General features: G+C 39.1%; 1 protein-coding gene across 19 annotated transcripts in view; it reads right to left on the bottom strand.

The window, feature by feature from the left end:
• Window positions 1–11,457, bottom strand: part of NCOA3 (nuclear receptor coactivator 3) — an 89,395-nt gene that overhangs the window by 28,927 nt on the left and 49,011 nt on the right. For 2 of the 19 annotated variants that reach the window (XM_021417123.1, XM_021417127.1), the window contains exon 1: window positions 8,257–8,366. The exons of the other annotated variants lie outside the window; for them this stretch is intronic. The gene's annotated coding sequence lies outside the window, so the exon portion shown is untranslated. Of the gene's footprint in view, window positions 1–8,256; window positions 8,367–11,457 lie in introns of those variants that run through there. 19 annotated transcript variants of the gene reach the window in all.

The raw sequence follows: 11,457 nt of genomic DNA, 5'->3' as shown, positions 1-11,457 counted from the left end.
GGAATGAAGCAGAGTGAAAAAAATGCAGTGGAACCTTAACGCCTTAGCGTTGTGAATCTGACAGCACAGTAACAAACCACGGGAACAGACAACGACACTGAAGTACACAGAGTTAACACAGAGGTTTTGTTGGTGTACTGTAACTATTTCATACTATTCACCTAACTATTCAGACTAAAGCAGCTATCCTTACGTTATGAAGTAAAAAGCAAATTATGTTGTTAATTGTATTAACACATCATTATCCCAATCTAGCATTTCCATCAGAACAATAACCAATAATAAAATACTGTTCCCAATCACACGCATTTCACCACTGTCCACTTCCCCTCTTCCCCACCTTCTCAGCCCCTATTTTCTAGATAATAAACAACTGACTCAGACCCAGACTTTATGAACCAGTGCTGTCAGTTAAAAAAAAATAAACAGGTGCTATCTATAAGCACTGAAGCACACTTTGCTGCAAGATGTTAAACAATCCTAACTCCGCACACATCCTTGCTATACTATACGCTCCGTCTTAAAGAGATTATAATTTTTCAGGCCTTGTCAGGTTGCATTTACCAATTTCCCCGCTGTGTTTAGTTAGCACTGTGCACTTGCTGCGTTTTTTCAGACATGACAATTAACTTGAGCCATATTCACTTTGCATATATTAAAATGACAAGGCACTTTCAGTTAAAGGATGGTCAGAGGTGGAACACTCTCCTAGTACTTCTCCTGTTCCTCTGGTAAATAATGCCTGTTCTCTATTTTTGGAATGTCATTACTTGATAATTTGTTTCCTATAGGTCCCTGTTTGCTTGCTACTGTAATAGTTACAAGACCCTGTTACAATAAATAAAATGGAAGAAAAGGCTCCAGCGAGCTCACTGTCATAAAAAAGGCTAGTCTGCCTTTATGCCTTGACCATATGCTGCAGAATACTTGTAAAAACTTCTCACCTGTCAGCTTCTGCACAAAACACTGCAGTAAAGAGGCTGACGTATCTCAATGCAGATCCAAAAACGAGTGAGCCATGCTCTACAGTCAGAACAAATGCTGCCCACGTAACGCAGCTGTGAGCTTACTTGTGAACTTACTTGGCCAGCTGTGTTTGTCAGGTTACAGTTCTTGTAAGCAAGAGGACATGATGCAGCCACACCATCTACTTGCATGACCCCGGCAACAGGAGTGGGCCAAGAGATACTGGAGGTGGCCTTAATCCTAATTTCCAAGCCACAGTACTGGCAGTGGTAATGTGGGCTTTCAGTATAGCTACTGGCATCAGTCAAATGTTCCTAGAACATATTTTGAATGCTTTTAACATAGGTAATCAACTTGCAACTAGAAGGGATCTGGGATCTTGGAACATTTAGATCTTGTGAGATTACAGAACAAGGCAGTGGTGGTTGCAGTAGAGACTGACAGAGTCAACAACAGCTTAATTCAATAGATTCAGTTCTAGCTAGTCTTAAACAGGACAGAAAGTTCATTATTTCTCTTTGCCCCTTTAGCTTAATATGTCAAAAATATTAAAGCACTGCACATTAGAGAAAGAATTTTAATGAATAATTTCTCTTTCTTTGCCTGTCTATGAGTAAATTCTTAAGAGTTCCAAAGTATCTGTATTTGGCCACGTATTTAGTATTTAAGCCTTATATGCTTATTTTGCACTGCTGTATCATAACTGGATACAAGATCTTAAGCTGAAAAAAAAACCCTGGAAATTCTCAAGGGACAAAGCTGCTCAGAGCAGCCAGAGGCCTCATGGGTACTGGGGGTGGGGGAACCGATGTTAATTTCAGGCTTTTGTTCTCTTTGTGCGTGTATCTGCTTGTGTGCATGGGAGTGCACGTGCGTATTTTTTCTTAGTAGACAAACCACCTCTCTCCTATTCAAACACCTAAACAACCACATTATTTTAGAAATGCAGAACATGTTTTTATAGTATTTTTTCATTATCTTAATATGCACTGATACATCCCTCTGATTACCATACTGAACTGTAAGATGAAGCAAATAAACACTAAATAAAATCCTGAAAACACAACTTGTGCTTACTAGGAAAAATGTAATGCATTTGATTTGTGCATCGAAGCACAACATTTGCACATCTCTCAGAACTCAATGCTAGGGACAATCTAGCAGCAAAACCTAGTTTGCAAAGTCCACTCGGTGCTTTTGCTCTTATTCTTGAAACATTTGAAGTCACACACAACAATCCAATTTCATTTATCCACACAACCCATACATTTGGTAGTGCATTTAGAAACACCAAATCCTTACTATCGCTGTATTAATTAAACAGCTCCTGTGAGGTAACAGGATGACAGAGACATTTTCTTTATGAACTGATAAACGTACAAGAGTCTTTAATTTAACAATGACTAAGGAATTAGTTTGCTCTTGAAGGGAGGAAAACTTCCCAAACATAGTTTCACTAGAGCTAGAACTCAATCTGCAACAGTTACCATTTTCTGGGAGCTATGTATTACTCTGACACTTCAGAAACAGAACGTACTTTTGAGGTTCTGGAGAAAACAGGAATGCGGTCAACTAAATGGAGCTTGTTTCACTAACTACACGTGACCTTTCCCCAAGACATCAAGAAGTCCATTCCTTTTCTTGAAGCTCCAAATCAGTCATCAGCAAGTCCGTCCTCCTTCCTGGGACACTGACTGGGTTCCAATACATTTTGACGTATTGCATGCAAGCAATGGCTCTGTTCTGCCATTCTAATCCATGAGCATCTCAAGGAAGAAAAGACAGCTAGCACTGCTGTATTACAACCAGCAGTAACACCAGACTTTTCAGTTAAACTGACCAAGTTCTTCTTACCCTCAGCACAGAGAGCTCCAAAGTGAAAACTCTCATGCAGTTTCAGGAACCTTTTATTTCAGTGTCTAGAGAGCAACCCAGTATTTTGCACTGGTTTGGTTTCAGTCCTTCTGATGCTTCCAAGACAGATGCTGATATTAGGAACAGTTCTCCACACGTTAACACAGAGAACACGCCTTGCCAGAGGTGCTCCGGGTCCACAGGAGAGGAACTGAGATACAAGCCACCCAAAAATGCTCACAGGAATTTCTTTCCCTCTTCCTAAATACTGAAAGCCAGTTCCACAAAACACAACGCCTCACACTGCCAAGCCCCCAGCACTGGACAGGAGCACTGGTTATCCTCTTAAGAGAAGCAGGTCATAAATCGCACGGCCTGCTGTCATGAATTTGCAGCCAGTTGCAATATAACCACCTCCAAGGGCACAGATATCTGACTACAGCATTCTGCTGTTAGCAAACAACAACAAAAAGACAACAATGAGAAGCAGCTTCAGTAACTTAACTAACGTGCTTATATTTAATCGGAGCATCCTTATAAAGCAACTAGAAATTATGATGTATTCATGGAATCTTTACCTTTTGTATGCTCTTAGCTCTAAAAGTAGGGCTAGACAGCACACAAAAGCAGCCTACAGATGCGATGAAGACTGTGGTAAAAGCGTGCTTCAAACACAATGCTACCTTTAACTGGAAAATCAAGTAACTAGCCACAAATGGATGCTGCTGCAGGAGAGTTCAGAAACATAACACAAAATGCAAAATATTTTCCTGTTTGCTTTTTCTGCATGTGAATGGTATACCTGAGGAGCACGCAAAAAAGCAATTTGCTTACAGAAATAATTCTGAATAAATTCTGCTCAACTCAACCATCCGAATGTGGATAATACAGTCCCTGAGCAAGCACAAATGACTTCCCATTACACCTCAGGGTAACAGGCCAGGAGGTCGAGCACACGTGGGGTTCTCAGGTGCCTTGGAGGAAGCGATGCCCGTGCTCGGAGCTATTACCCTAAATTCACTGTCCTGACAGACTGGGAATCTGGTATCGAGGGTACTCAGGGGGCTTCTCTCAAAGCAGAACAAACATAGATATTCATTTTGAAGTGAAATGGCAAAAAATTATTTATTTAAAACTAGCTGTTGTTAATCTTAGTTGCAATAACAGTACCGATGAACACACCTGATTTCAATCTCCAGAAAAAAAACATAAATACAGGTGTAAAACCCTTTCAATTGCACACATACTTCATACTAAAACTGCACATTCACTTGATGATTGTCTTGAGTTGATGATCTGAGACTATAAAACAGTATTTGTTGGATGAAACTCCTTTTGCCAGGTTTTGCCATGAATTTACTGTATATACAAACACATACTCAGCTAAATCTTTCTCCCCCTCAAGCAGAATGAAGATATTTGTGACCTAAATTTTTGTATAGCCTATGCCAATTTGCCTGAGAAAAGAATCAAAAGAGGAGCGGTCATTAGAGCTGCAAGAGAGAAAAGAGCTCCGAAGAGCACCCACATCTGTGACACCTCGGTGTGAATGGAGACAATAGGCTCCTTCTGGGGCTGTAACCGAGGGTGTGGGGGACGAAGGGCAGCAGGCCGGGTTTGTCTGTAACCTGAAGATGTGAAGAATTCACTAAAATGCAGTTAGGAAAAATTATATGCCAAAAATATATTTGTCTTATTTCTTGTTCTTTTTTTTTTTTTAAACTGAATTTAGTCTTAAAAGAAATTATGAAACAGACTCAAGCACAGTGAAACAGGAAAGGAACACACCAGTCTCTACAAAAAAAAGAAGTCAACAGCTAGGTGTGACGGACATATCGTATAAAAGCAACTAAACAAAAGGCTGTGCCGATAGAACAAAGCCCAGCTCTTGTAAGGACCTCAAACAGATTACTGCCTGGCCATCACAAAAACTGGACAGAACCATGGAGAAATACCAAGGCAAAGACCACGGAAAACAAAAATAATCAAATTCTTACTAGAACTCACCAGATGTTCATAAATTAAAAGCAGAAGACTTTGTAAATTTAATTCCAGATTTGAAATAGTTTTTCAGGGATCTTTGTAGGACCTTCGAGAGTGCTCCTTAAAATTGAATTATCAGGTCTGAATACAGCTACTGTAAGTACACAAAGGCCTTTCACATTCTAAGCTTCATTTCTGTTATGACTTCTCCATGAGGCTCACCAATTGACCCACTAAAATTACTCAATATTACCATCACTGCAAATCCCTAGCTATGTAGAATTTACAGGTTTAAGTAATGAGTTGCACTGTATGAATTGAATGAGGATTCAATTTTCAATACTGTGCAGAATCCCACCAGAACATTTCTTCACATTAAACAAAAGCATAGACTGCAGGAAACATGTATTCTAAAATTTCTATCATTACAATACTGTATTTATTTCTTCATGATAGCACATCATCTGTTGCTCCAGTTCAAAGTATTAAAACCCAATACTTTAAATAGGCTAAAGGGGGAAAAAAATAAAAAGGAAAAGGAAGTTGGCACATTAATCAGTTAATGCTTGTGCACACAAATTCTCAAAGCTGGTATTATCCTCCTCTGAAATCAGTTGTGTTTAAAAAACACTGTGCAGCTTAGCAGCAGTGAGGAACATTAATTTACACATCTCCTGCGATACGTGAGGACAGCGCCGCGCACCCTCAGCCCCCAAGATGGAAAGTGATTACCCTGTCACCCTATGACTGCATTCTGATGACAACAGCGAGACAGGGAGTGAGACAAAAATGATGCTGGCTCTCAAACCATTCCTGGATAATAGCTGCTACACCTACACAGCTTTTGCAGCAGAGAACAGAACATCAAAATACCCTCCCTGTACAGCTCTGTAAGAAAGGTAAGGGGGCTGCTGCAAGGGGAAGGTCAGCATTAAAACATGGGAAACGTGTCCACCTCAGAAGAACTGAAACGCCCATAAAATATGGTATATGAAATGTAAACAGGAAATACAGGGCTAAAAAAAGAATGTGAAGAGGGCCTTGCACTGAACTGCGATAGTACAAAGATGTTGAAGCACGTCAGAAGCAGGAAGCCAGCTCAGCAGACCTCTTCATGGCAAAGGCACACAGCAGGCACCCAGGGAGGGTAAAGCCACAGCCCAGGGAATGTCTGCACTGTGCTCACCACTGAGGATGCGAGGGAGACTCCCACAGCCAGCACATCCCCTGCAGCACCTGGCTGGAGGAGTAAGATGTTCAACACTGTAAGGAATTGTAGAGGAAGTTCTAAAGCAAACAGATACACAGGGTGTTAACCAGCCAGCAGGACACCCTGCTGCTGTGGATGCTCAGAGCTGCTGGACAAACTGCACAATGTGTCAGTGCAAATCACTGCTGCACAGAGGGCTAGCAGGTGACCGGTGTAACTCCTACAACAAAAGGAATCGGCAGGGACACTTAGGAGCTGTGGATCAGTGAGTTTGATATTCATCCCCTGACTGACTTCCATCCATAGTAAAATGCTCCTAAAAAATAAAATCGCTGAGCACAGCCACAGACAAAGGCTGCAGAAAAGCAGCCCACTTGGCATGAGCTCTGAAAAGGGAAGCTTTATTTTGAGGGGGGAAAAAATAGCCTGAAAAAAAGAACGGAAGTTGCACAGAATCACTGTGAGCTGTATGATCCCCAGATTGATCTTTCTAATATTTCTTGTCATCTTGCATTTGGTAAAACTGCTGAAAAGAAAATGATTATATTTGAGTTGTTTTCACACAATGGCAAAAATGTATTTTCCCAAATAGCCCATTTTACTCAGGGAAGCAGTGGAGAAGCTCCTTTGCCAGTTAGAAATGTGATTTGATGAAGAGGTTTGCTGATAGAGCTTTACCGAGAAGCCTCCCTAGTAAAAGATTAAGCCTACAAAAACTGCTAGGATAAACAGAGCGCTTCTTCCATTCTGAACATCTGATACTTTCTGAAAGTCAAAGCTTCAAGCATTTATCAGCCAGAGGTCAATGAGGGAGGAGGAAAACAGTTCAACAAAACCTTGAAAACTGCAAGTCCATTTTTTGGTGTGTCTGTTGGTTGTGGGTTTTTTAAGGGTGGGTGGGTGGCTCTTTTTGTGTTGGTTTGCTTTTAATTTCCCCTTTACAAGTATTCACAGTTCTCTCCGTATTTTTCAAAAAAAATATGTGGCTTCTAGACTTAAGCTCTTTGCTTTTCCATTTACTTCAGTCAAACTTCTATGTAAACTGTTGACATTTTCAAATTTCCTATTACAGTGTTGAGGGAATGGAAACCATTTTTCCTTTTAAATGAAAAGTGAGGAAGTGCTTTGCTGCTTGCGCTGCTGTCACAGTTGGGATTTGAAGAGAAGTAACAAATGTAATGAGATTTGAAAAGAAATGACAATACCACAGCCTGCAAACAGACATACAAATGTGACGAAATGTAACAACTGCTTTCCTTCGTATATTAACTGAGAAATATTTTAATATGAAAAATATTAAGAAATACAACGTTAGCTGTAACTTTCAACTGCCAACATTTCTCTCGGGGAAAAAAATAATGTCAATTATTTTGATCATGGACAAAAAAATAAACAAATGAACAAGAAAAAATGCACTTCAGAGAAACAAATGAAGAGTTTGATCACCAGTGCATCATGAGAAACTGCACACAGAAAGGATCTGTTGGACTCAAAACTACAGGCTGATTTACATGGCACTCTCATACAAATAAAACACTGTATCTACATTACGCCTACCTCCAAACAAAGTAATTGGACGTAAGGCACCCTAACATGATATGAATTATTTGGAGGAAAAGTTCAGCCAGAAATCCACATTCATTATAATGACAAAGGTAACACTGAAACATTTTGCCATGTAGGTGAACACAAACACTGCTACAACAGGCATAGCCGTTCATTAACCAGGGAAAGAGACGCACTGCTGTCAAAGTAATCAAAAATCACCTGCCAGTAAACTCCTGCTACTTCCAGATACATTCTAAGAGAATTAATATACATCTACGGAGTATCTGCAGCTAGAAGAGTTACGTCAGGTAACCAGGTAAGCCATGAGAGAATATGCTGTAAATACAGCACCTACTCTGCAGTATACCTGTGAACTTCCGCTCTACCGTAAAACAAGTTTTGCACACAATCACTGCAGCCATATTCCTGCACAAAAATGGATTTCATTACAAAATACTGATTTTGCTATGCTCCCTACTCTAAGTGCTATTCAATATCAATGAAGAGCACAGATACAAATAAAGCTGCTCATCCATTCTTGTTACTACAAAATGCTTTCTAAAACAAAGGATCTATAGGTATCTTTAGCCAATCCTGTCGGTTGCAGTTTTATGTAATGATACACAAAGCTTTTTCACAAGGGTAATTAAAAATTAAGCAACAAAATTTGTATAGACAGGAATATGCTTCCTTACCGTCATGTGCACCTTACCATCCATTCAAGTTTGCACAAAATTAACAAAGTATGCCAAAATCTAACCCAGAAAGAAAGAATCTCACTTTTAAGATCACCACGCTCTTGCAAAGCACTTAACTCTGCTGCTGACCACAGAACGTACACACACACGCGGCATGTGCAAGCAAACACCACTAATTTAGCAGCAGCACTGCACAAAAAAAACTCAGAGAGGAAATTGGAACTATTCAGCTCCTCAATGCTGAACAGGAGCACCACTCACTAACGCTTTCTTCTTGCTTTTGTAAGGGCAATGTCACACAAACCCCTCAGCACCAAGGCACCTTCCTCGTTACCTCCTCCCCCAGTCCCACCTTGGCAGCTGGCGTGTTACAGCTGCGAAACAAAGACCGCACCTCTCCCACAGCTGAGGCCAGCCAAGAAAGGACAGGGGTTGGCAATTGATTCTGCAAACGGAAGAGATCCTTGAGGCAGGGCACTGTCAGAGGTTTTGTTACCAATTGATAACATTCAGATACATGTATCAGCCAAGAGGTTTCCTTCTATCTCAGATGGAAGTAGCGAGAAGCCAAAAAGCCCAAGGCTGCCACTAAGGATGGGAAGACACAGGAAAACACAAATCTTGTCTATTTTGAAGAGAAGATTTCATGTGGTTGGAAACCAGGACAGATGTTAATGAGTCATTAACAATACTGGAGAAAAAAAAAATCAATAGTACTTGTATAAATGTCCTCAGATTTTCCCTCTTCATTATGATTTGGTAGTAATCTATGAAAACAAATGAAAAGGCTAATGTAACTGTAGAATTCAAAACAATAACAGAAGAATTAACATTGAAATCAAGAGATCATTGTATAGTCTTACAAGAAACTTACAGAAAGAGAAATAGCAATATAAAATTACAAGTAGTTTTCTTCTTTGCAGTACTCAGTTGTTCCACCTTTAGGAGTCACCTGGTGTCAGACCAACACGACCTGCTCAGCACAACACTGACTTACTGAAGTAACAGTAGTATAAAAAAGCCCAAACTATTTAGACTAGCTGAACATTTATTAAATATGAAAATAATTATTTCTTTCTGACAACTCTCTCTTTAAGAGGATTATTAAGCAAGAATAATTACATACACAGTTTTGAACATTTCAAGACAACCACATCATTCTTTATGACATTTGAAGCAAGTAGAACAAGTTTTTCATTACTTGGCTAAGGTGCACAAACTCTTTAAAAAGAGATCAGAATGGCTACCAAATATTTCGTCCATCACCAAAACAAGAATGCATTTTTTAAGTTTCCAAAGAGAAGCTTTTCAGTCTAATGAGGCATAGCATTTTCAATGTATTTAGGAAATGCGTTCATTCTAAATAACGCAGTGCATTCAAAGTACAAATTCTCTACTGCTCTGAAGTTTACTAATACAGCTAATAAGGACAGTGTATTTAAGTTTTATTTAAGCATTAACATTTAATGTTACTGTTTTGCATTACGGTGCCAGCTGACAAAACGTTAATGCTGTGACTGAATTTGATGTATGAAAAATCATTATGAGTTTATAGTCTGGATTCTCATTTTAATGAGAGTTAACATCTTTAGAACAAAACGTTCAAAGCTGCAAGACATATGCTGAACATGTGTATACATGTAAAGCTTTGAAAGCTGCTTAAAAATGTGAGAACGAGTAAAGCTCGTGTTACCCTTGATAAATATCAGCTGTCAGGCAATACAGCCCAATACACACTGTATTTTCCACAATCTAGAGCCCAGAAAAACGCAATTTTTACCTCACTTTCTGGATACATTATACATTTACCCAAGGTCAAAAGTTTAGTGTTTTCAAATTTTAACTTCCAAAGCAGTGTATTGTTACACAGTCAGTACCACCACACTGAAATGAATGCAAGTACACTCTAATATACACACTCTACCAAAGGGACTCATCCAACATCTAACCTAGTCAAAAAGAAAAGAAAAATTTGAAAAAGAAAGAACACCTGTTCTTATTGTCATTTCCAGTTCCGTGCTTTTTTACAGTCAAATTTTACAAATTACATAAAAGTGCAACCACCTTCTCTCCTGTACCAATGAGTATGAGACTGAAATACAAAATCAGAGAAAATTGTTGCTAGCTGGAACTATGCGGTTAAATACTGTGTTCAGAAAAGTCAAAAGCAAAATAACCTTAAAAACCAAAACTTGCTGTTGTCGAATCGGTTAAAATGTCTTTCAGTGAAGGACTCATTCAGCAGCACGAACTTGAACATTTCCTGCTGTAATAAATCACTCATTAAAAAATTCTAAAAGTACCTTGCAGAATTAGTCCAGGTACAAAGAACTGAGCAGACGTGGAACACTAGCTGTATTGTGAAGAGTGGGCTGGGGATCAGATTGTCAGAGCTTTCCATTAAGAAATAATACTTTCTAATGTGATAAAATTAGGCCAAGCATCCCCAGCTTGGGACAGCGCAGTCCACTGAAAAGCTGTTCGTTTGCCAGCTCCTCCATTTGAAACCAGATACAATTTATAATTTTGTATATATGAGAAGTTACTACTACACTATCATTATTAAGTCAAACAGTGAAACATACTGTGATTACCACGTTAGCATGCAGGTTTCTTCCTCTGCAGCTAAGTCTGAAGCACTCTGACAGTCTTTAGTGAAATTTTATTATAAGCATTAGCTACCTTTCCCAAGCTAGTTAAAAGCTCGGTGTGTTGAAAGATGACAAAACATTCATGTCATACCAATGCTCCTGCCTCTCTCTGTTGTGGAAGTACTGTGATCTGTTCACATTGAGTAGGCTTCCACCGGGATTTTCAAAAGCATTTTGCACTGGTGTAAGTTTGTTAATTCAATGAGAATTCTACCATCAGCTTCAGCAGAGTTACTAAGGCTGAAAGTAGTAAACCTTTCCAAGCTTTTATCTTCAGCAGGAAAAACAGTTCTTATTAAGCTAAAATGGAAAGATATAGTAAATGTGTCTAAATGAGTCAAAAGACTCAGAAGACCTAACTTTTATTTACAATTGATTATTTGCCAGCCTATTTAGAAACACTGGTGTACACTGCCCACAAAGCCAAGAAAAAAAAAAAACAGATAAAGCATCTTTGTTTGCTCAACACACAACTTCTAAGCATCTTCTACTATTATGATCTACTTTAAATCTCGTGTCTTAATTGGAATCTTCTATCTAAAATGAT

The sequence above is a fragment of the Numida meleagris genome, chromosome 19 (genome assembly GCF_002078875.1).
Source record: "Numida meleagris isolate 19003 breed g44 Domestic line chromosome 19, NumMel1.0, whole genome shotgun sequence".
Lineage (NCBI taxonomy): Eukaryota > Metazoa > Chordata > Aves > Galliformes > Numididae > Numida > Numida meleagris.
Note: the sequence above shows the minus strand (reverse complement) of the source record. Positions and strands in the feature narration are given on the sequence as shown.